At 39.1% G+C, this 22,968-nt stretch overlaps 1 pseudogene; it reads right to left on the reverse strand.

Annotated features, from left to right (window-relative positions):
* Positions 1-6,827: 6,827 nt before the first annotated feature.
* LOC111761302 (guanine nucleotide-binding protein-like 1 pseudogene) lies at positions 6,828-7,586 on the reverse strand (annotated as a pseudogene).
* Positions 7,587-22,968: the final 15,382 nt, after the last annotated feature.

Raw genomic sequence — 22,968 nt, forward strand, 5'->3', positions numbered from 1 at the left:
AACAGAAGCGGACAAAGAAGACTCAGCAAATAGACACAGAGAACAGACAACCCGAGGTAGGGAGGGTGAAGGGGAGAGAAATAAATAAATAATTTTTTTTTTTTAAAGTTAGAAATAGAAGGAAAACTCCTCAATATAATATAAGGTATATATGAAAAACCCACAGTCAACACCGCTCAATGGGGAAAGGTTGAAAGCTTTCCCTCTAAGATCTGGAACAAGTCAAGGATGCCCACTGTCACCATTGTTATTCAATATTGTACTAGAAGTTCTAGCTAGGGAAATTAGACAAGAAAAAAAAAAAATTAAAGGCATCCAAATAGGAAAAGAGGAAATAAAACTCTCACTGTTTGCAGATGACATGATCCTGAACTTAGAGAATCCTGAAATATCCATGACAAAAAATCAGTAATGTTTTTGTACACTAGTACTGAACAATCTGAGGAGGAAATCAGGGGAATATTTCCATTTTCAATAGCAGAAAAAAAAAAAAAAGACTCAAATATCTAGGAATTAATTTAACCAAAGAAGTTCAGGACCTATATGCAGAAAACTACAAAACAATGCTAAAAGAAATTTTAAAAAGACCTAAACAAATGGAAAGACATTCTGCGTTCATGGAGTGAAAGAATAAATACTGTGAAGATGTCAGTCTCACTCAAACTGATTTATAGATTCAATGCAATATCAATAAAAATCCCAACAGCTTACTTTACAGAATTAGAAAAGGCAATTACCAAATTCATTTGGAAGGGCAAGTGCACCCAAATAGCCAAAAGCGTTCTAAAAAAGAAGAGTGATGTGGCAGGAATTTCACTGCCTGACCTTGAAACTTATCACAAAGCTGCAGTGGTCATAACAGTATGGTACTGGCATAAATACAGAAACATTGGTCAGTGGAATAGAATTAAGAACCCAGAAATAAACCCTCACTTATGCAGTCAACTGGTTTTTGACAAACCTACCAAGCTCATGTTAACGGGACAAAAACTCTCTTCAACAAATGGTGCTGGGACAACTGGATATTTATAACCAAAAGAATGAAAGAGGACCCCTATCTCACTCCTTATACAAGAATCAACTAAAAAATGGATGAAAGACCTAAATATAAAAGCCAGGACCATAAAACTACTAGAAGAAAAAGTAGAAAAACATCTTCAAGACCTTGTAATAGGTGGTAGTTTCTTGGACCTTACACCCAAAGCATGTGCAATGAAAGAAAAAGCAGATAAATGGGACCTCCTCAAACTTAAACACTTTTGCACCTCACAGGACTTCGTCAAAGGATGACAAGGCAGCAAACTCAATGGGGGAAAATATTTGGAAATCACATATCTGATAATGGTTTAACATCAGGATATATAAAGAAATACTACAAAGCAATAATAAAAAGACAAATGACCCAATTAAAAAATGGGCAAAAGACCTCAAGAGACATTTGTCAAAGAAGAAATACAAATGGCAAAAAAACACATGAAGAAATGCTCAACATCACTAATGATTAGGGAAATGCAAATCAAAACTACAATGAGTTATTATGTCACACCTATCAGAATAAAAGCAACAATTAAAAAGACAGAGAACTACAAGTGTTAGAGAGAATGTGGAGGGATAGGAAAACTTATTCACTGTTGATGGGACTGCCGAATGGAGAGATAGGAAAACTTATTCACTGTTGATGGGACTGTGGAAACTGTTTGGCAGTTCCTAAAGAAGTGGAATATAGAGTTGCCACGTGACCCTGCAATACTGCTACTGGGTATATACCCAGAAGAACTGAGAGCAGTGACACGAACAGACATCTGCACACCGATGTTCATAGCGACATTATTCACGATGGCCAAAAGTTGGAAACAACCCAGGTGTCCTTCAAATGATGAATGGATAAACAAACTGTGGCATATTCAAATGATGGAATATTACGCAGCTGTAAGAAGAAATGGAGTCATAAAGCATATGACAACATGGATGAATCTGTAGGACATTATGTTGCGTGAAGCAAGTCAGACACAAAAGGACAAATACTGTATGATTGCATTACTATGAACCAAATATATTGTGTAACATATGGTATGATTAAAAAAATTATAGATACATTTAATTAAATAGTACATTTAATTGAGAAATGTATGTTTTTATTCAACTGTGTTTTCTTTTTAGTTTTTAATTGTTTATATTTTCAATTATTAAATGTAGAAAATAAAGTTTAAAAAAAAAAACTTCCAAACAAAGGGCCTTAGACATGTTATGAAGCCTATGAATGGTAGAAAAGATAATCCTGTCATTGAAGGCTTATATCATTTTTGTTCACAGAAGGTAAGTCTTACAAACGTCACACAGCAAGATCTAAATTCCAATAAGGAACCTGACCATATGTCACATTATTTTTCATATTAAGAGTTTGAAAAATTCAAAATAACCCTTTCTAGAAACTTTTAAAACAATACTGTAAATAACAATAATCCAAGGAAACATCAGTAGGAAAAAGTATGTTAACATGGAGTAGCTGGGAGGCAGCATAGACTCAAATAAGCATCTTAACCTTACTGTAAAGAGAAAACAGGGTGGTTTTTTTTAGATTTGAATGTGGTTTTTTAATAATTTTTTTTAAAATTTTTAAAGAAGGTTTTGATAATATAAATGTTACATAAAAAATACAAGGGATTCATATGTGCCCCATTCCCTCGCCCTCCCACACTTTCCCAAATTAACAACATCCTTCATTAGTGTGGTTCATTTGTTACAATTGCTGAACTGATATTGAAGCATTGCTACTAAGCATGGGTTACAGTTTACATTATAGTTTTTTACTTTGTCCCACACAATTTTGTAGGTTATGACAAAATATACAATGCCTTGTGTTACTGCAATGTCATGCAGGACAAATCCAGTGTCCTGAAAATGCCCCCATTATTAGATCTATTCTTCTCTCTCCCATCCCTCTGAACCTCTGGTGGCCAATGCTTTTCTTTACATTAATGATAAGAGTTCTTCCATTGCTAGATTAATAATAAGTCTATAGTAGAATAATAATAAGTCTACTTTAGTCCATTGTTTATTCCCCAATCTTGAGGATTTGGAGATGGTGACACCCACTCTGCTTCTAACTGAAAGGGAGATTAGATGCCAAGGGGCAGATGAATGGCGCTATCTTGCTTGCAGTTGCAGATACTCTCTGTTCCCTGGGGGGGTGGTTGTCCATCGTCATCTCCTGGTTAGTTGTCCTGGGTGAATCCAATGAATTGGAGAGTAGGTGGTGCAACTCTGCCGAAATTCAGGGCTCAACTGGCACATGGATGGACTAAAGATGTCTCTGGAACATATATTTATCAAGTATAGTGCTAATTATGGGTTCAAATAAAAGGGCCAGAAGAGCCATGTGTAGAGAAACTATAAATGAGTCTAAATCTCTTTTGAAGTAATTGAAACCACTACAGTAAAACTCATGCAAAATAAACCTTAGAGAGAGCTGCAAACTCCTCTCTTCAGAGGGATTACACTCAGTTGCAAAGAGAAATGAAAACCAGGGTCATAAGGCATTGGTGGAGTCATAAAGAAGTGAGTTTGTGATAGTAAAAGTTGAAAAACACTAATCTAATAAACCTGAAAAGGAGACCACCTACAAGGTTACTTAATTGGTAAAAGATGGTTTGCATCTATCTATCGTAGCGTTAGGTTTAGCTTATTAAATTATGACTTGGTTGTTCTACATATAAAGTCCTTTTTTTCCCCTTCATGGCAAAAAATGCCCTTTAGGACCTGGCCCAATGTCTTCTTATCAGCCTCATCTTTTCTATTCCATGCATTTTCACATCTCCATGCCATCTCACATACTGTACCCTATGCCTCAATACCTTTCCTTTATACATCTCTACTTGTCTGATCCTTCAAGTCTCTGAGAGATCATTACATTTTTTGTGATCCTTTTTAAAAATTTTATTTCTGAAGGCAGAATATACTCCATGGTATATTATAAACAAAAGGAAAGGGAGGGACATCCAGTAAAAATGGTGTTGAGTCTTTTGATTAGCTTTGGTACAGAGTTGAGATTCAACTGATATCCTCATTTCCCTTCACGATGAAATTTAAAATGTGAACAATAGGGGAGTGGATGTAGCTCAGTAGTTGAGCATCTGCGTCCCATGTACAAGGTCCTGGGTTCAATCCCTGGTAACTCCTTAAGAATAAAAAGGGAACTATAGAAAAAGATAAGAAGAGATACTTTGGTTAAAGGTGATAGAGATGGATTATCTGTTTTTCCCTCAAAACCCACAAAAATTATAGCAAACAGATAAAAAGTAAAGGTATAAATACAAAGGGAGAGAAAAACCACAGCAAATGAGAAATGCCAATACAATTTTAGAAGCTAAAATAATGGATGAACAAATGGCCATTTATTTAGCTGAATGGAAAAAATAAAAATGTAAGTGCTTACAGGGACAAATGAATAAGAAGCAAAATAGTTTCTGCCCTTAGGTTCCAGAAAGAGTCAGGCATTGTAATCCTCAGTTATCTTTGAAGGTAGGCTTGGCCTGGAAATGGGAAGCTTGGCCTGGAAATGGGAGGCTTGGCTAGTCCACCCAGATTTCCTCCCCTACCCCTTACCTCGGCAGAAGCCGGAAGCACAGTTCACCCTCTGGAGAGGGTCAGTCGGAGAGGCTTTCAATGCTGGAACAGCGGGCAAAGCTGAAGGTGGGAGGGAGACTCTGTATTTAAAAACAAAAACACAAAACAATAAAAAATGGAGGTGGGTGTCAAAGTCTAAATAATGAGTAGTGGGGTCACCCAGAATCCTAACAGGCAAGGTTTTATGATACTCTTTAAGGCAGAGATTACAGAGTTTTTTTCTTATGAAACTGGGCAGCCCCAAATAAAGGACTTTCATATGTTGATTGATGGAGATGTTGCAAAGAAACAGCTGCACCCCCTACTCAAGTAATCTATTCTAAAACCCAAGTCCTACATTCAGGACTTCCAATCAGCTGTTTCTTTTCTAATTTGTTTCCCAGCTGAGCATTAGAAATCATTCTTTATTAAGTCTTAAAAATTTAAAGTAAAAGATTATTTATTTTAGAGATAACCAAAGCATGGGCCATGGGACTTTGCTCAACCCCTCTCGCTCCTTGAAGGGATTTAATGAAGGAACATTGTTTATCAAAACTGAGACTATGGTGGACCAAATCTTGGCAGATCCATTCCTCCCCAACTTTGGACAGGCTGCTTCAAATCTTGGCAGGAAAAAGCCAATGCTTCAGAAAAATCTAATAGATAATTTGGCTTTGCATTATAGGTCATCCATATCAAAATTATTATTCCTACCTTCTTTGTTTGGAATCTAAAAGCTCTCAGAATATAATTTATTTTTAGGTGACACCGGGGATTGAACCCAGAACCTCATACATGGGAAGCAGGTGCTCTACCACTTGAGCTACATCCACTCCAGAATATAATTAACTTTTAACAAATAACCCTTCCCTATGCAGAAATAATATAATCAACCAAATGCAGGCAATATCCTTAAACCTGAAGAGCCTCATTTTATTCTCGGGAAAAAGAGATAGAGATCATTCTTCTCTTCCATTATTTAGGGGGGGAAATCCCCCAAAAAATAGTAATAAAAAAATCAAGTGCTGGCCTTGAATTGTTCACAAAGGCAGGTTTTAATGGCCTGATTAAAGAAAGTCACCCAAAAAAGGGCAAATGTAATTATAGCAGGCTGGCAGTCTTCTTTAGAAATTTCAATTTTTAAAATTGAATAAGTTAAATATTGAGAACCATTCATGATCGTGTCCAAAGGCTCGATCACAGAAAGTGTTCTTTTCCATCTCATGGGCTGACTGTAGGGATCCATGGCAGTGACTTCCCAGAGTTGACCTCAATAAATCTGGCTTGTCAATTACTTAGGTTGTCCTGTTTCTCTTTTCCACAGTGCTCATAATTCATATTTGTGTCCTCACCATATTTAGGAAACTGGATTTTGGCTCAAAAAGAATTTGTCTCCTCAAAGATGTTTGTGAACCTTCCTGTGGCCCTGGAAAACTAGAAAACTGACATGAACTGGTGTTGCTAAAAACAAGAACCACAGTTCTATCTGTCACTCAACATCAGCGCTCCAGCCTTTGACTTCTCTTTCTTGGCTATCTTCTGGAGGGCAGTTCCCTACCCTGAACTCCCACAGGTGCAATTGTAATTGCTGTCCACTTGGGGTCAGGCATAAAGAGATAGCTAGAGAGACCTGATGGAGAATGAAGACTTTGTGAGCAGGGGTCAAAGACTGAGAAGAGGCTAGAATCTTCCATGTTCTCTAATACTTTGATATTCTTTTCTTTGCCTCACTGACAGCTCCTCAGTGAATGGGAATTTAGGAGTCCAGGCCCAGCCAGATACTTTCTCATTGCTTTAATTACCTCACGACTCCAATGGCAGTGAGATGCTAGTAACCATGGCATGTAGCAACGTTATAATTAAGTTATTACCTATGGTTAACTGTGAAGAAATGCCAATTAAACAAGCGTTGTGGGAACATGTGCAGCTGCTGCACTTGGCTATTAGTGATTCTTTGGAGTGCACAAGAGCGTTTGCAGAAAGACAATGACAAGCTCATGTCCTTTAACTCATAGCTAAAATATTGGTCTTAGAACCACCAACTTCTATGGCATCCTTAAAAAAATCTCTTATTTCTTTTAGCCACAGGACTGATGTTGTTGTTGTTACAAAATAGCCAATCTTTATTAGCAATTGTTGTAGCAGAGGGGAGATACACCTATGTCAGTCCAAAAACAAAGAGAGTGGGTTGGGAAGATGACACAGGTGCAGGGACTTAGACCTTACCCTCTCCCGTCAGGATAGAAGGGTTTCAGGCGGTCAGGCTGATCCTGGAGCTGAGTTGGGATGTCCTTATCCCCCTTCCCTTCCTCATGTACATCCCAGTCCTCCTCTCCCTTCCCTTCACAGGAGCTGCTCAGTTCTTCCTCTTCCTCTTCCTTCTCATCACCTGCTAGCCCCATCCTACCCTGCAAAACCATCAACTCTACGATCTCTGGATGGGATTCCAATGTGCCTTTCTCTTCAGTGTAGGCCGGGGAAGGGGGAAAGAGGGGTGAAAATATAGGATGAGGTGGCCATCCACCACCAAATGCAAGAAACTGTTGGTTGCTCTGCATGCAGAGTTCTGAGGCACCTTGGTTTTCTCCTCCTAGTCTTCGCAAATATCCCAGGCACAGGCATACCAGGGTGTTCTGCTGAGATTCCTTGGCTTCTAGGTGGTCCAGATGGCACAGGGCCTGCACAGGGATTCAGGGGGCAAAGAATCCACAACAGTTTACAATTTCTGGATTTGGCAATTGAGTAGACCCTTACCAGAACCTGCAACTGCCTGGGTAGAGGAGAGGGGAAGATGACGCTTGGGTACTCAGAGTGGGGGAGAAAAGAGATCTGAAAATATTAGGTATGGCTTAGGGTTCTGGAGGTATGAACTTCTGCCGTACCGGTTCTTTGAAGAGTAAGGATTTTCCCGTACTGAGGAAAACAACACAACTGATGGTCACCATCCCATCCTTGTACTGTTTGACTCTAAATAATTGCATGAGTTGCAGAATTACAACATCAGTAGAATTCACAGTATCACTAAATAGCTCATGTGAAAGTTAGGTAATTGATTAGAAAATAATGGAAGCCTGAGACTTGAAATGAGGACAACTGGCTGCACTCAGATGAAACTCAGAATTTCAGACCCCTGAGACACACTCAAATCCTCCTTTATGTTTTCCTTCTTATGCCTGAGACCACTAGATTTCCAGTGATAATCTTGCTGGGGTCATATGCCTTGGAAGATGTTCATTCTTCTCAAGACCCACCACAACCACCTCTTGTTCCGCTAGACCCAGAGTCAAATCTCAATATGCTTTTGAGGGTCCAAAGAACTATGCCTTAGGTGGAAATAGGTTACACACCAAAAGAATTGCAAGCTTTTGTGAATCTGTATCAGAAGAAATCTGGGTAATATATGTGCAAATGGAGTCTAAAGCTGTTAGACCAAAAACCACAAAATACAACAATAGACTGAATTAGTGGACATGGGTGTATTTACTAGAGTTTCCAGATTTAATGTGTTAGGCTCATACAGTTGTAGATGACTCTAACAGTTTATTTGATGAATTGACTGAAATGTTGCCTGAATGGTTCCTATATTAATGAGATTGAGAAGCGAGAGCTTCCCTGGCATGATGTGGAGGAAGGAATCCAAAGTCTTAGGGAAATAGAAAGGTTGGAGTGGATTTATTAGGTCCAACCTGCCCACAGCCTCCTTTAAATCTTGGCACACTTAACTGAGCTCCAGTTCGAAGGCCGCTGGATTGGTGTAGAGACTATTTCAAGAGACCTGGCTCTAAAGGAAAAAAATTTTAAAGGAACAGACTCAAGTATGTTAAAAAGCCAGGTAGAGGGAGCCAACAGAAAGAGGGAAGATGAAAACATGGGCATTGTATTTTATACATGTGAATATCTAGAAATATGGTCCTGAGGGTCCTATGTCCTCTCTGAATGTAGCAGGGCTATCCGTCCAAGAATGAATCGATTGTTTTCTATATTTCCCCCCTCCTTTCTGTTTTGTCATTCGTACTAGGAGGACACTCTGTTTCACTTCCCCAGAACACTTTGACAGGCATGAGTCATCCACTTTGTGAGCAGAAACAAAAGTTCAAAGGGGAAAGCTGTGGAAACTTTATCTCCCAGGGCCTGGGGAAGGCAGAGGAAGGAGTGGCGAACACAAGGTCTTGAAAGATGATAGAAAGAGCATGAATACAGAGTGGAGGAAGCAGTTTTCCTTCTATAGTGAGGAAGCAGACTGTACACAGAGCTGTTGGCCACTGACCATCCAAGTGTTCTAAGACCCCACGCAGTCTCTGCCCCTGCCTGCTCCTTGCCTGCGGCCAGCACACCTTGTACCACTCTCATACACTAGTGAGCCACCTTCTTTGGAAGTCTGGTAGGAGTGGCATATTCCCCTCCCAAGGGGAGTGGACAAAACCAATTGGAAATTTCCCTATGTACTAGGCTAGAATGGACATATAGCCCTCTTATTTGCATAGGTCATGGCTTTCCTTGGACAGTGTTATAGCACTGCTCTTCTTTATTCACAGGGGTAAGTTACTTGCTTCCTAAGAGCCCTTCTATAGTCCTGGGTTTTGAATTTGTTGTCAGAAGTAGTGATTAGGTAAAACTGGTAACTGGGCTCAAGAGGTAAAACTTGGAATATGTACCTTATAAGAATTATATATATGACCTTGGCCTTAACAAACATACCCCAAAAATATAGATAACAAAAAATTAACTCTTAAATCTGGGCAGCTTATAGAACCATCAATTCAAGACATAGATTTTTAAAAATACATAATACTATTTCTGAAATGTATTACCATTAAAGTGAAATTGATGAATTATTTGAGATATCTAAAAGCAACAGCTAAATAAATAAATGCAAAATAATATGAATTATGTATCTGCAAGCACTATATATACCACTGCAAATACGATTTAAAAGGAGCTATTTGCTTTCTATCTCAAATTTACTCCATAGAAATGAATCTGCCATCTGCCAGAGAATTGAGGAACAGCAACTAATTATGATATATCTCTAAGTGTCTCTTTGAAGCACCCTTGCATTTTTCCTATATTGTATTTTTTTTTGTGGCAATTCAGAAGATAAATGTCATAAATCTGGAAATACTATAGAAAAGCAAAACTTCCAAGTGTCTAATAGTAGGTAGTCTTAGGTTTTGGGGATTATTAAAATGCTTCTGCCTATTTTAACTGACTTTTAGTTTAATTGCAGACCATTTTTTATGGAATTTGGTATCCATATGTAAATAGGTCACAAATGAAGGTCTAATCAATGTGAACAGTGAAAATACATGTTTCAAGTCAGATTTACATTCAGTTAGTTAGTGGTTGTAACAGTGACATGTAGTCCAAAAGAGCCTTAAAGTTTGAACTTCATGTAAATACTTAAATATAAAAGTCATGAATATATATGCAGCAGTGAAAACTCAAAGAAATTCTCCCAAAGAGGAAAATTGGTCAATTGGGCATTAGGCCATTTTATGTACATATACTTTGAAATGGAGAAATTTTTGTACCAATCCTTGTCTTCCATCCTGAAGAAGATTCTTGAATGATGTAATGGCTTTCCTTGCATAATTATAGGAAAATATTTTATTAACTTTCAAAAGCAATATACAATTTCATATTTTGATCTACACAAAGAGCTTTGGCATAAAGATAATTATAATCTTTTTACTTTTAATTGCTTTCAGAGATACCTGGTTATCAAGGTATTTTGTTTTTATAATATATGAGAAATAAAATGTATAATAACAAGAGTATGAAGGATAAAAGGGAGAAATTGGACATATACTGTTGTAAGTATAATCTATATGTGAAGGACTATAATATTATTTGATGGTGGGCTGTGTTTTAGTAAAGATATATATTGTAAACCGTAGGTCAATGACTAAAAGTTTTGAAAAGGAAGGATAACTATTAAGCCGATAGTAGAAATAAATTGGAGTCATAAAAATACTCAAAAATCCAAAAAGAAGGCAGAGAGAGAAGAAATAAATTAAAGAATAGAAAATAGTGACAAGGTGGTAGATTTCAATCCAACTATATCAATAATTGCATTAAGTGTAAATGGGTTAAACACACCAATTAAACAAAAGAAATTGTCAGGTTGGATGGAAAAAACAAGACCCAAGTATATGCTGTCTATTAAATACCCACTTTAAATATAAATACATAAATAGGTTAAAAAATTAAATCTAGCTTAATTCTCCATTTATTAGACCAGATAAAAAGTTCAATATCAGGCATTATTGTCTTACCTTCCCCATCCACAATTGGATTGCCCAAAAATATAGGGATTTATAGGCAAACAGGAGGCGTAGTCCTTCATCTACACAGTTGCCAGAACTATACTTACAACTTTTGCTACACGAAGCCATTTCAAATGGATGGTCCTCAGGTGTTTTTGGGCATTGCCGGATTGGGATGGTAGAGAGATGTCCTTCAAAATGTTCTTTTTTTTTTATTTTTTAACTGACCACAGGCTCAGCTATAGGGGACCCTGCATCTGCTCCAAGGGCTTCAGCCCTTGTTGACATAAGTGATACCTATCAGAGGTTATGCTGCCTCTGGGGCACCGTGTGTGAGCCATTTAGGGCCCCACTATTTACAGAATCCAATTAAATCCCATCTTGCCCAGTCTGGGGGACTCTCTCTTGAACTAGCTTGCATCCTTCCTTTCTCTTGGATAATTAATCTCTGTCCTTTTATTAACTTAAATTTATAAAATAATCTTAATTCTTCCATGATGACCAAGAAGCCCCAGCCTTCAAGTTACAAGGCCTTGATTTCTCTGGTCTCATCAATTCTGCATTCAAGAGAGAAAGATGAGGGAGGAAGGGAAGAGACGTCTCTAGCCTCATCTGTTTTCTTTTTTCAGAACCCCACCCCCAACCAGCAGGCCCAGTTAAGTCCCATAGTCCAGAATTGAGTCCCGAGGCCATCTCTAGGTACAAGGAAAGATGAACAAGCAAGAGCTCGGCATTTCAGACTGTAGAACAGGAAGCATACATGGATAAGAGAGCTGGGAATGGCTTTTGAGTAGCATACAACATTACCTCCCATAACCCCTCATTCTTTCCTGATGAGTAGAAAATACAAGAGTTAATTTGAGAGTTAATTTCTCAAACACCACATCCTGGCACTTGTGTGTCATTGCAGGTTATTACATAAATGTGTCATCAAGACACAGATAAAAAATCACTGTACCCAGTAGATCACAGAAAAGAAAGAACAGGACATATCCTGCATCAGAAATGGAGAACAGGTGGCCAGATGACAGCAAGGGATGGGAGTGAAATGAGGAAGAATCACGGAGATATTGGCAAAGAGCAGCTTAAAATAAAGCAACAGCCTGAAGCCCACAGACCCACAAGGCCCATGTCAGGAGTGGAAAGAAACGTCAGAATCTCTACTATAGCCCAAGACACCGTGTTTGTGAGCACGCGGAAACACATCCTCTGCGGACTGCCCGTGCTTCCTCAGGCAGGATTGGAGGAACTGTGAGAGCCAGGCCAGATCAATACTGCTCTGTTACTATTGTTCAGATTTTACCATATGTCTGGACTGAAGTGGGAAAATATAAGTTACACTAGGATGTCTGATACCTCAATAAAGTTATGCTGGAGTGATTTAGTTTCTTTATAATTTTGAAGAGAAAAGAACTTTGACATAAATAAGAACTAGCTGGTGGTTGAGAGGTCATTCAAAGTAAAAATGCAGAGGCAAGAGAAATGGAGAAAAGACAGGTCTCTGACTCTTCTTACATTATGAATTCAATGACCTGTCTTCACCTAGGCCCCAATCACTAGGAATTGTACCTGTGTGTACACGTGAATAGACACACACACATACGCACCCCCCCCCCAAACCTCCTTTCTTATTCTCTTCGCAACTAATCCAGCCATTCAACACATATTTACGGAGCACCCACACTTCCCTCTTGCACCTTTTCCAGTCTCACTGAGACTGTGAAAGTAAGGGAGCCATGGTCACAGTTACAGGTGGTGGTCTCTGTTGAGGGGATACGACCAAAAACAGACCATTCTGGATCCATATGCAGAAACTTCTCCTCTGAAGTCCTGGAAGCAGAGCTAAGTAATATGCTAGGAGGCTCCATTACCTGTCTACCTCTGCCACTATCACACTGGACACGTCATAAGACTTCTCTCTATTTCATTGCCTTTTTACAAAAGACAGAACTGGTATTATTCCTTTCTTTTTCCTTCTCCTTTCATCTCTCTTGTCCAACTACTTAATAGATCTATTACACAGATAAGTGAGATATCGCCGGTTGCATTTCCCTGGGAAAAAGCAAAACCAAATCATACATGAAAACTTCAAAACTCTATTTTTCTTCACTTGAGCTTTTATGCCTACCACCAGCAGGACAACTCAGAAGGAGAAGCCTGCAACTGCCTTGGAAGTGTTAGGGAATTCTATTATCCACATTTCTGTGGCTGGACTTTTCAATTATAGATGGTCACTAAGAATTTCATTAGAATTTCATTGGGATGTAATAAATTTGTGTATTAGCTTAGAGAGAACTGACATCTTTACAATATCAGGTCTCTCATGCCAAGAGTATGACATGCCTCATAATTTATCTAAGAGTTCTTTCTTGCTGAACACTCGTTCTTTAGTTATACGATCTAGTTTCTCCCCAACAGACATTTTTGTTACCAATCCTTCTGTGAGAAGCAAATTCTATAAAATGTAATTATTTCATAGTTGACAGTTAGTATTAAACACATGGATATATTGCTGAAAACTATGTTGTGATGATTACATTTCCAAGATCCCAGGCTGAGATTTTTTTTTAACCAATTATAGAGGGATGGTCAGTTGAAAAACTGCTTGGAAAATTTGAAACATCCCACAGCTGCCAATATGTGTCATTTTCCTAAGAAGAAGTCTTTTGTTGAAAAATTGTGACATTGTTCCAGAGAAGGAATGGAGACTACCTCATATGTGGCACATATGAGAATTGTTTGCATAAATGTATTGGCCGGAAGCCATATCTGCTGGTCCAAAACCTATTCCAATATTGACATGACAATAAAGAAGAATGGCACATGTCAAATTATTCAGCAAAGCTTGCCAGGAAGTCACCATGCCTGTTTTTCTTTTCTACTGTGTACCAGTGCTTAACACAATGCCTGGCACATAATTGGTGCCTAACTATTTATAGGAGGAACAAATGGAATCTTCATCAAGAACACATTCAGATGCTTTTTAAGGTAAAAAATTCCAGAATATGGTTTGCCTGCAGCCTGACTAACCACCACCACCACCTGCCTCCCCACCAGTACCAATGGCTCTGGATTCGTAGCTGAGACTCTTCAGTGCTCCTTCCTTGAAAGTCTTCTCCAGTGTCTGCCTTTGTAGCTTGGTTAATTCCTCCCAGCCCATTCCATTCCATTCCAGTGAAAGACCTGGATTCTGCTTCACTTCCCACTAGGCTAAGGTTGCCAAAGACCTTTTGTGCCTCACACCAAGCCAAGTCACAAAATCTTGAATAATCACTCTGACATTTTGTTGTTGGCACTAGAAACAGAGAGTACAGTGTTACAGTTTGAGTATTAGAATGATCACTCTCATGACAGACTGCTCAGTCTCCTTCCCATAATGGGGAGGCTGATGTGCTAGCATGAGTCAGTCATGGTCAGAATGGGGCAATGAAGACATGCTTTACCCACAGCTGCAGATATGTGGAGTTTATGAATAAGATGGTATTAGGTCAGAAAGAGATTGCAGAGAATGAAAGATAAGCATGTCCACCCAGGTAATCAAAGCAAGGAAGGTTTATGAAACATATTAGGAACTGGAAAAGAAAGCCAAGGGATTAGAGAACCAGAGAATATTGAAAAATATATCCAAGGTAGCTATAGTCCATGGCATTCGTGGTCTGAATTTAAGTAAATGTTCTAGGATGTAGCGGGCATAGTGGAGAATGATTAGCTAAAGAGGTAGGCATAAGACTTAGGAGTCCATTGCATCAAATGAAAATTATCAAAGGATGAGGACAATCTTAATGGAAACAGAAAGGCCAGAAACAGATTCTAAAACCATTTCAGAAAATGAATTAGTGGGAATTAATGGCTGGATTGCCAAAAGTCATAAATTCTAGAGATATTAGTTGAGGCATAGATGAAGGTACAAATAGGAGAAGCTCCAATGATAGAATCTGGTCCTTAAGTCCTGTGAACATCATGATTGTGCAATAATCACTTTCATGGGTCCTTTTAAAAAGAGGCTAGTTAAAATGCATTTTAATTATTGGCCCTCACAAAAAGTCTGTAAGAGTGCCATCCTTTAAAATTATCTCTAGTTTAACAGCACTGAAGTAACTTATCCAGGGTCACATAGCACCTTGGAGGTAAGGTTGTAAAAAGAATTTAGGGCTTTTAATCTCTATGTCCTGATGTTGGACTCCACTCATATTTGTCATTCAGCTCTTGAGGTGCCAGCCCAACTCAGTCACATACACACACACTCTCTCTCCGAAAGTTTAAATGTGATTTCTGAGACTAAACTGCAAATGATTTGCCTATTCTCAATACTTCCAGATATGGGTAAGTAGATCAATAGATAAATGTTCAGATATTGCTCGACTGCTTTAGAGCTAGGGCTTCTATTACACCTGTTTCGGGAACTCTGGAATGGCAAGTAAGCCCATCGTTACCTCCCTTCCTCCTTCCCTTTCTTCTTTCCAACTTTTTAAAGCAAATATTTATGGAATGACAAAGAGATGTCTGCTCAGGCCAGGCTGTGAGGGACAGAAAAAATGAAAAATAAAAGGACAGGTTCCCTAACCTCTAGGATAGGAGGAGTTGAATTTGCATGAGGCCCCTCAGAGAGGAATCCAGGACCCTCGCGGGAGGGTCAGACCCCAGGAGGGAGGCAGAGGCTGTCCACTCCCGGCAGAAGGAGCCACGAGAGGGGGAGGGAGTGAATGGCGTGAGCCTCCTCACTGACATGGGGTCAGGGCCAGGGAGGAGGGATAAGAGCACAACAGGACACTGCACCACAGAGAGCACCCGGGCCATTCCCCAGGGACCCAGCACGAGGAAAACGTGAAGAGTCAAGTCACCACCTCCGGCAGACCCAAACAGAAGCAAACTTTTAGAGGCCACCTCATCTGAAATTAGCTGCAAGAGCTGGTCTGTGCCGGGAGAAAATCTCTCTTTTGGTAGTGGAAAGATGTGAGAAGATTGTATTTGAACTTTGTATGACCCGTTCCTTATTGTAGATGTTGCAGTTGTTGCCTATTATTGTAGATGATATTGCAGTTCTGATAGCAAACAGCTGCTCCATAGTTTCCAATAAGCATGATGTGGAAACTAGGGTTGAGGCTCTCAGTTCCAGAAGCTGTGAGTCCCCTGGCCCCATCTGTATCCCCTCTCATGTCTTTCTCTCTGTCCTTTATTTTGTGAAGTTCTGCATTGCCTTCCCTTCAAGCCAACCTATCACTGAGCTGATCTCAGCAGAAAGAGCAGGTGCTCTCAGTAAATCTGGGTAACTGAGGCAGGAGTGGTGAGGACCTTTCTTGTGAAGACAAGTTAACCAAGTGCTGGGTAGGGAGGTCTGCTGTCAGGTGAAAATAGCGGAGCCTGAAGACTAGCTGAGCAGTCTTTTTTTTTTTTTTGGAAGATTTATTTTTATTTATTTCTCTCCCTTTCCCCTCCCCTTCTGGTTGTCTGCTCTCTGTGTCCATTTGCTGTGTGTTCTTCTGTGTCCGCTTGCATTATCTGGCGGCACTGGGAAACTCAGTCTCTTTTTTATTGTGTCATCTTGCTGCATCAGCTCTGCACATGTGTGGTGCTACTCCTGGGTGGGCTGCGCTTTTTTCATGAGGAGGGGCTCTCCTTATGGGGCACACTCCTCGTGCATGGGGCACCCCTACATGGGGGTGCCCCTGTGTGGCACGGCACTCCTTGTGTGCGGCAGCACTGGACTTGGGTGAGCTTACCACATGGGTCAGGAGGCCCTGGGGATCGAACCCTGGGCCCTCCATATGGTAGATGGATGCTCTATCAGTTGAGCCACATCTGCATCCCCTTAATTGCTTCTTGAGAAAAAAAATCGGTTGGCAAACATGGCTAAAATAATTTGCATAATCTTGATAGGACCATAAATACCTTTAATCACTGATAATTATCCACGAATGACCGTTCTTTCCTTGCTTCTGCGGTGACAGGGAAAGGATTGTGTGACTGGGTGTCTGTGGATGTAGGTCTAATCCAAGGTCTGAGTTCACTGAACTGTATTTATCTTGGTGATTTGTTTGGGCTGCCCTTGCCTCGTGTGTAAAACAAGAGGATTAGATGAGAAGATAGACAAAGCCCCTTGCTGCATTAACAGCTTAGGATTTCTTGTGATTTTAGAAGAGGACATAGCTTAGAAGAATATAATTTTAACTCAATTTCTATTGCAAGAATATTAATAATAACATACGTAGTTGCTCTAACCACTAACAAATGGAGAAAAAGAAACTATGAATTAAGGAAATTTGAATAATTTCTAAATTCCTTCTGACTTTGAAATTCTGTGATTCAAATAATACTACACTGTAATCTCATAGTTTATATCAAAGGGCTTTCATTTGCTGTATCTTTTTGATCTTCCAAGGGACACCATGAAGTAGTAAGAAGGGTTATTCTATCCACACGCTACCAATAAAGGAACTAAAGATTATAGGGGTAGTCTTGGGTCATTCGGTTAGTTGGGGACAGAGCTGGGCAGAAAGGCTTTCTGACAAGCTCCATCCACTGTGGAATAGCATTCCCAGGGTCAATGAACATCAGCTGTTAAAGAGGGTTGCCCAATAGTCACTACACTTTATTCCAGTTTGAAAGATGAGTAATACTCAGTGATTGAATTTCTACCGAAAAGTGCAAAGTCTAGAGATTAGCAGTTTTTGAGTCATTTGCATAGTGAAGAAGACTTCTAACATACACAATTTTGCAACTTTCCCCAAATTCTAAATTACAAAAGCCAAAGTGTTTTTTCTTTTTTCTTTTCAAGTACAAAAGTAGAGATATTAATAAATTAAATTCTCTTTGACCCAAGACATATTCCCTACAAATCCATGAGCTTTTAGCTAAGCTGCAGAGGACATTTAACAACTATAACTTAGCAACTCACCTTTCAATTGCATATGCCTATATTAAATATTCCTGTTCTATTTCTGAAAAAGATAATTTGCCATGTTTCTACTCTTTTAAAATAGTAATGCATTTATTGCTACTGAAGTAGTTTATTTAAATACTATTACATTGAAGTCATGCATGTACATAATAAGAAATATGTCTATCATCACAGAAGGGTATAAAAGGAAAATAATATTCATTCCATCCCAATGCAGGCCCACTCTCCAGAAACAAACATCGTTAGCAGCTACTGTTGCTAGATCTTCAGCAGTTGCCATTACAATTTAAAACAAAATGCTTATAACTCGTTTTTTCAATTTATTAATTTTTTTTTGAGATACTGGGGGTCAGAGATCGAACACGGGACCTCATATATGGGAAGCTGTTACTCAACCACTGAGCCGCAGGGGCTCCCCTGAGTTAGTTTTTTCATTTGTTTGCTTGTTTTGTTTTTTTTTTAGAAGGCATCAGAAATTGAACCCAGGACCTCCCATGTGGGAAGTAGGCACTCAACCACTGGAACTATATTCACTCCCTCAATTTAATAGCTTTGTCAGTGTCTGGCAAAGTTCTTGGTTTGGTCTCCCATACCTCTGTATTAGTCAGCCAAAGGGGTGCTGGTGTAAAATACCAGAAATCTGTTGGCTTTTAGAAAGGGTATTTACCTGGGGTAGAAACTTATAGTTACCAGGCCATACAGCATAAGTGACTTCCCTCAGCAGTCTTTGCCACATGTTGGAGCAAGATGGCTGCTGACATCTGCCAGGGTTCAGGCTTCCTAGGTTCTCTCTTCCCAGGGTTCATTTCTCTCTGAGCTCAGTTCCTTTGTTTTCTCCACAAGATCAGCTATAGACTATGAGGCTCTTTAGGCTTTCCCTCTCTCCATGAGGCCAGTTATAGACTATCAGGCAAACAGCTCTATTTCCCCAGGGCTTCTGCTGTGTCTAAGGAGCTGTCTCTCTTCCTCTGCTTTCCTCTCCTGTGTGTTCACTTCCTGGGCTCCAACTCAAAAACTCCAAGTATCTCTTCTGCCATGTCCTTTTCTCTGTGAGTCCCCACCCACCTATGAGGCGGGGATGCAACATCCTACTGACGTGGCCCAGTCAAAGCCTTGATCATTATTTAATCAAGTAAACCTCTGAATCCAATATAATCTAATATCCCAGGCAAAAAGACCAGTTTAAAAACATAATCCAATATTTATTTTTGGAATTCATCAAGAATATCAAACTGCTATACATTCTAAAACAAAAACAAACAAAAATTTTCACTCAAGAGAGCTGGTGTAGCTCAGTGATTGAGCACTGGCTTCCCACATGCGAGGTCCCAGATTCAATCCCTGACCCTGGTACCTCAAAAAAAGTAACAAAAAAAAAAGTCTTTATTTAGCCCTCACATTGATTGCCAGTTTGGCCAGGCTTAGAATACTGAGATCCATTTTTTTCCCCCCAAGGACAGGATTTTTGTCTTTTGTGTTCACTGTAAATCCCAAGGACCTAGAACAGTGCCTAGTACACAGTCTATATTAAATATATTTTGTTTTATTAATGAGCTGTCTTCTATTGACTAGTTTTGCTGAGAAGAAGTTGGATGACAATCTAGTTATTGCTCTCTGATATTTTGCCTCTTTGGAAGCTTTTAGGATTTTCTTCGTGCTCTTTAGAGTTTTAAAATTTTACCAAGAGGGAAGCGGATAGAGTGTCCGCCTACCATATAGGAGGTCAAACCCAGGGCCTCCTGACCCATGTGGTGAGCTGGCCAACGTGCAGTGCAGATGCATGCAAGGAGTGCCGTGCCACGTGGGGGTGTCCCCCGCATAGGGGAGCCCCAGGCGCAAGGAGCATGCCCTGCAAGAAGAGCCGCTCCACGCAAAAAAAAGCGCAGCCTGCCCAGGAGTAGTGCTGCACACATGGAGAGCTGATGCAGCAAAATGACGTAACAAAAAAAAAAGAGACACAGATTCCTGGTGCCCCTGACAAGAATGCAACCGGACACTGAAAAACACACAGTGAATGGACACAGAGAGCAGACAATGGGGGTGGGGAGCAAGGGGAGAGAAATAAATAAAAAATAATAAGACTTAAAAAAAATTTTACCAAAATGTCTTTAGATATGTCATTTTTGTTTTTCCTTCTTCTTAAATGATGGGCTTTTTCCATTTAAAAACTCTTTATCATAGGGAAATTTTATTTCACTCTTTTTATTTATTCACAAGCTAATTTTATTAATACATATTAATAAATCATACAATCCACCCAAAGTGTATTCATCACTTCATTCAATTTTAGAGCAGTTTCATTATTCCAATGATAATAATAGACAAAAAAATAGAAAAACAAACCAAAAAATTCATTACCTCTCAATCTCGCTATGCTTTTCCTGCTGTACATAACTGCTATTCTCTTTCTGTCTCTAGTTTATTTGCATTTACATTTTGTGAAAACACTCATATATGCATGTATTAGTCAGCCAAAGGGGTGCTGATGCAAAATATCAGAAATTGGTTGGTTTTTTGGGGTAGGAGTTTATGGATACCAGGCCATAAAGCATAAGTTACTTCCCTCATCAAAGTCTATTTGGAGCAAGATGGCTGCTGATGTCTGTGAGGGTTCAGGCTTCCTGGGCTCCTACGTTCCTGGGACTTGCTTTATTTCCCTCTTCAAGATTCCTTCCTTCCTGGTGCCGGCTTGTCTTTCCTCTGCTCGCTGACTTCCCAGGGCTCCAGTTTAAGTCTTCGGCATCAAACTCCAACATCAGAACTCCAACATCAGAAACCCTCAACTCTGTCCTTTGCCATGCCTTTTATCTGTGAGTCCTTACCCACCAAGTGGTGGGGACTCAATGCCCTAATGACATGGCTGGCCCAATCAAAGTCCTAATCATAACTCAATCATACCCAGGTATAGATCAGATTACAAGTATAATCCAGTATTTCTTTTTGGAATTTAGCAATTATATCAAACTGCTACAATGCAATATTACCCATATTCAGATTTCTCATGAAGTTTCACTATGTTATACAGACCCATGTTACATGTTTTAGCTTTCCTTCTAGTAATATTTATGTCCTTAGACTTCCTCTTTCAACCACTGTCATACCCATATAATAGCACTGCTAGTTACAAACACTATCACCATTTCTATTCATTTCCAAAGATTTACAAACTTTTTACCAATTCTGCAAGATTAACCCTCAGTTTTCCATTGTCTACCCTTATTCTATTTTCTGGTGACCTATATTCTAATTATTAACTCCATGAGTTTACACAAGGTATTTAGTTCATAGTAATGCAATCATACAATATTTGTCCTTTAGTGTCTGGCTTGCTTCACTCAACATAATGTCCTCCAGGTTCACCATGTTGTCATATGCTTCATGAACTTCATTTCTTCTTATAGCTACATAATATTCCATTGTGTGCACACACCACAGTTTGTTTATCCATTCATCAGTTGATGGACACCTGGGTTGTTTCCATCTTTTGGCTGTTATGAATAACAGCGCATGAACATTGGTATGCAGATGTCTGTTTGTGTCACTGCTCTTAGTTCTTCTCAGTATATACCTAGCAGTGGTATTGCTGGGCCACATGGCAAGTCTTATGAACTGCCAAACAGTCCTCCACTTTGGCTGTATCATTCTATATTCCTACTAACAATGACTAAGCATTCCTATCTCTCTACATCCTCTTCAACACTTGTAGTTTTTCAACTTTTTTATAGTGGTCATTCCAAGAGGTGTGAAACAATACCTCATTGTACTTTTGATTTGCATTTCCCTAATCTCTAATAATGTTGAACATTTTTTCATGTGATTTTTCACCATTTATAGTTCTTCTTGGGACAACTATCTATTCAAGTATTTTGCCTGTATTTTATTTGGGTCATTTGTCTTTTTATTGTTGAGTTGTAGAATCTCTTCATGTATCATGGATATTAAACCTTTATCAGATATGTGATTGCCAAATATTTTCTCCCATTGAGTTGGCTGCCCTTTCACCCTTTTGACAAAGTCCTTTGAGGTGCAATATGTTTAATTTTGAGGAGGTTCCGTTTACCTAATTTTTCTTTTGTTGCTCCTGCTTTGGGTGTAAGGTTTAAGGAACGACTACCTACCACAAGAACCTTGAAGATGTTTTCCTATCTTTTCTTCTAAGAGTTTTATGATTGTTGCTTTTATATTTAGGTCCTTGATCCATTTTGAGTTAACTTTTGTATAAGGTGTGAGATGGGGTCCTTTTTCTTTCTTTCTTTTGAATATGGATATCCAGTTCTCCCAGCACCATTTGTTGAATAGACAGTTCTGGCCCAGGTGGGAGAGCTTGACAACCTTGTCAAAAACCACTTGATACAGATGTGAGGGTCTACTTCTGAGTTCTCAATTTGGTTCCATTGGCCAAGCTATCTGTCTTTATGTCTGTACCACGCTATTTTTGCCACAATAGCTAAGTAATAAGCTTTAAAGTCAGGAAGTGAGAGTCCTCCAATTTTGTTCTTTCTAAAGACATTTTTGGCTATTCAGGGCCCTTACCCTTTTAAGCAAACTTGATAAATGACTTTTCCATTTCTGCAAAAAAAGGCTGTTGAGATTTTTGTTGAGATTGTGTAAATCAGTTTGACATGAATTGACATCTTAACAATATTTAGTCTTCCAGTTCATAAACACAGAATGTCCTTCCATTTATTTAAGTCTTCTTCAGTTTCTTTTAGTAATGTTTTGTAGTCTTCTGAATACTTTCATGTCCTTTATGACCTTGGTTAAATTTATTCCTAAATGTTTGATTCTTTTAGTCACTATATAAATGGATTTTTTCTTCTGATTTCCTCCTCAGTTTGCTCATCAGTAGTGTATAGAAATGCTATTGATTTTTGCATATTAATCTTGTGTCCCACCACTTTGCTGAACTCATCTATTCTAGTAGCTTTGTTGTAGATTTTTCAGGATTTTCTAGATATAGGATCATTTCATCAGTGAATAGTACAAGTTTTATTCCTTCCCTTCCTATTTGGGTGTCTTTTATTTCTCTATCTAGCCTAATTTCTCTAGTTAGAACTTCTAGCACAATATTGAATAACAATGGTGACAGTGGGCATTCTTTTCTTGTTCCTCATCTTAGCAGGAAAGCTTTCAGTCTATCACCATTGAAGTACAGTGCTAACAGTAGATTTCTCATATATACACTTTACCATATTGAGA

This window comes from Dasypus novemcinctus, chromosome 27 (assembly GCF_030445035.2).
Source record: "Dasypus novemcinctus isolate mDasNov1 chromosome 27, mDasNov1.1.hap2, whole genome shotgun sequence".
Classification (NCBI taxonomy): domain Eukaryota; kingdom Metazoa; phylum Chordata; class Mammalia; order Cingulata; family Dasypodidae; genus Dasypus; species Dasypus novemcinctus.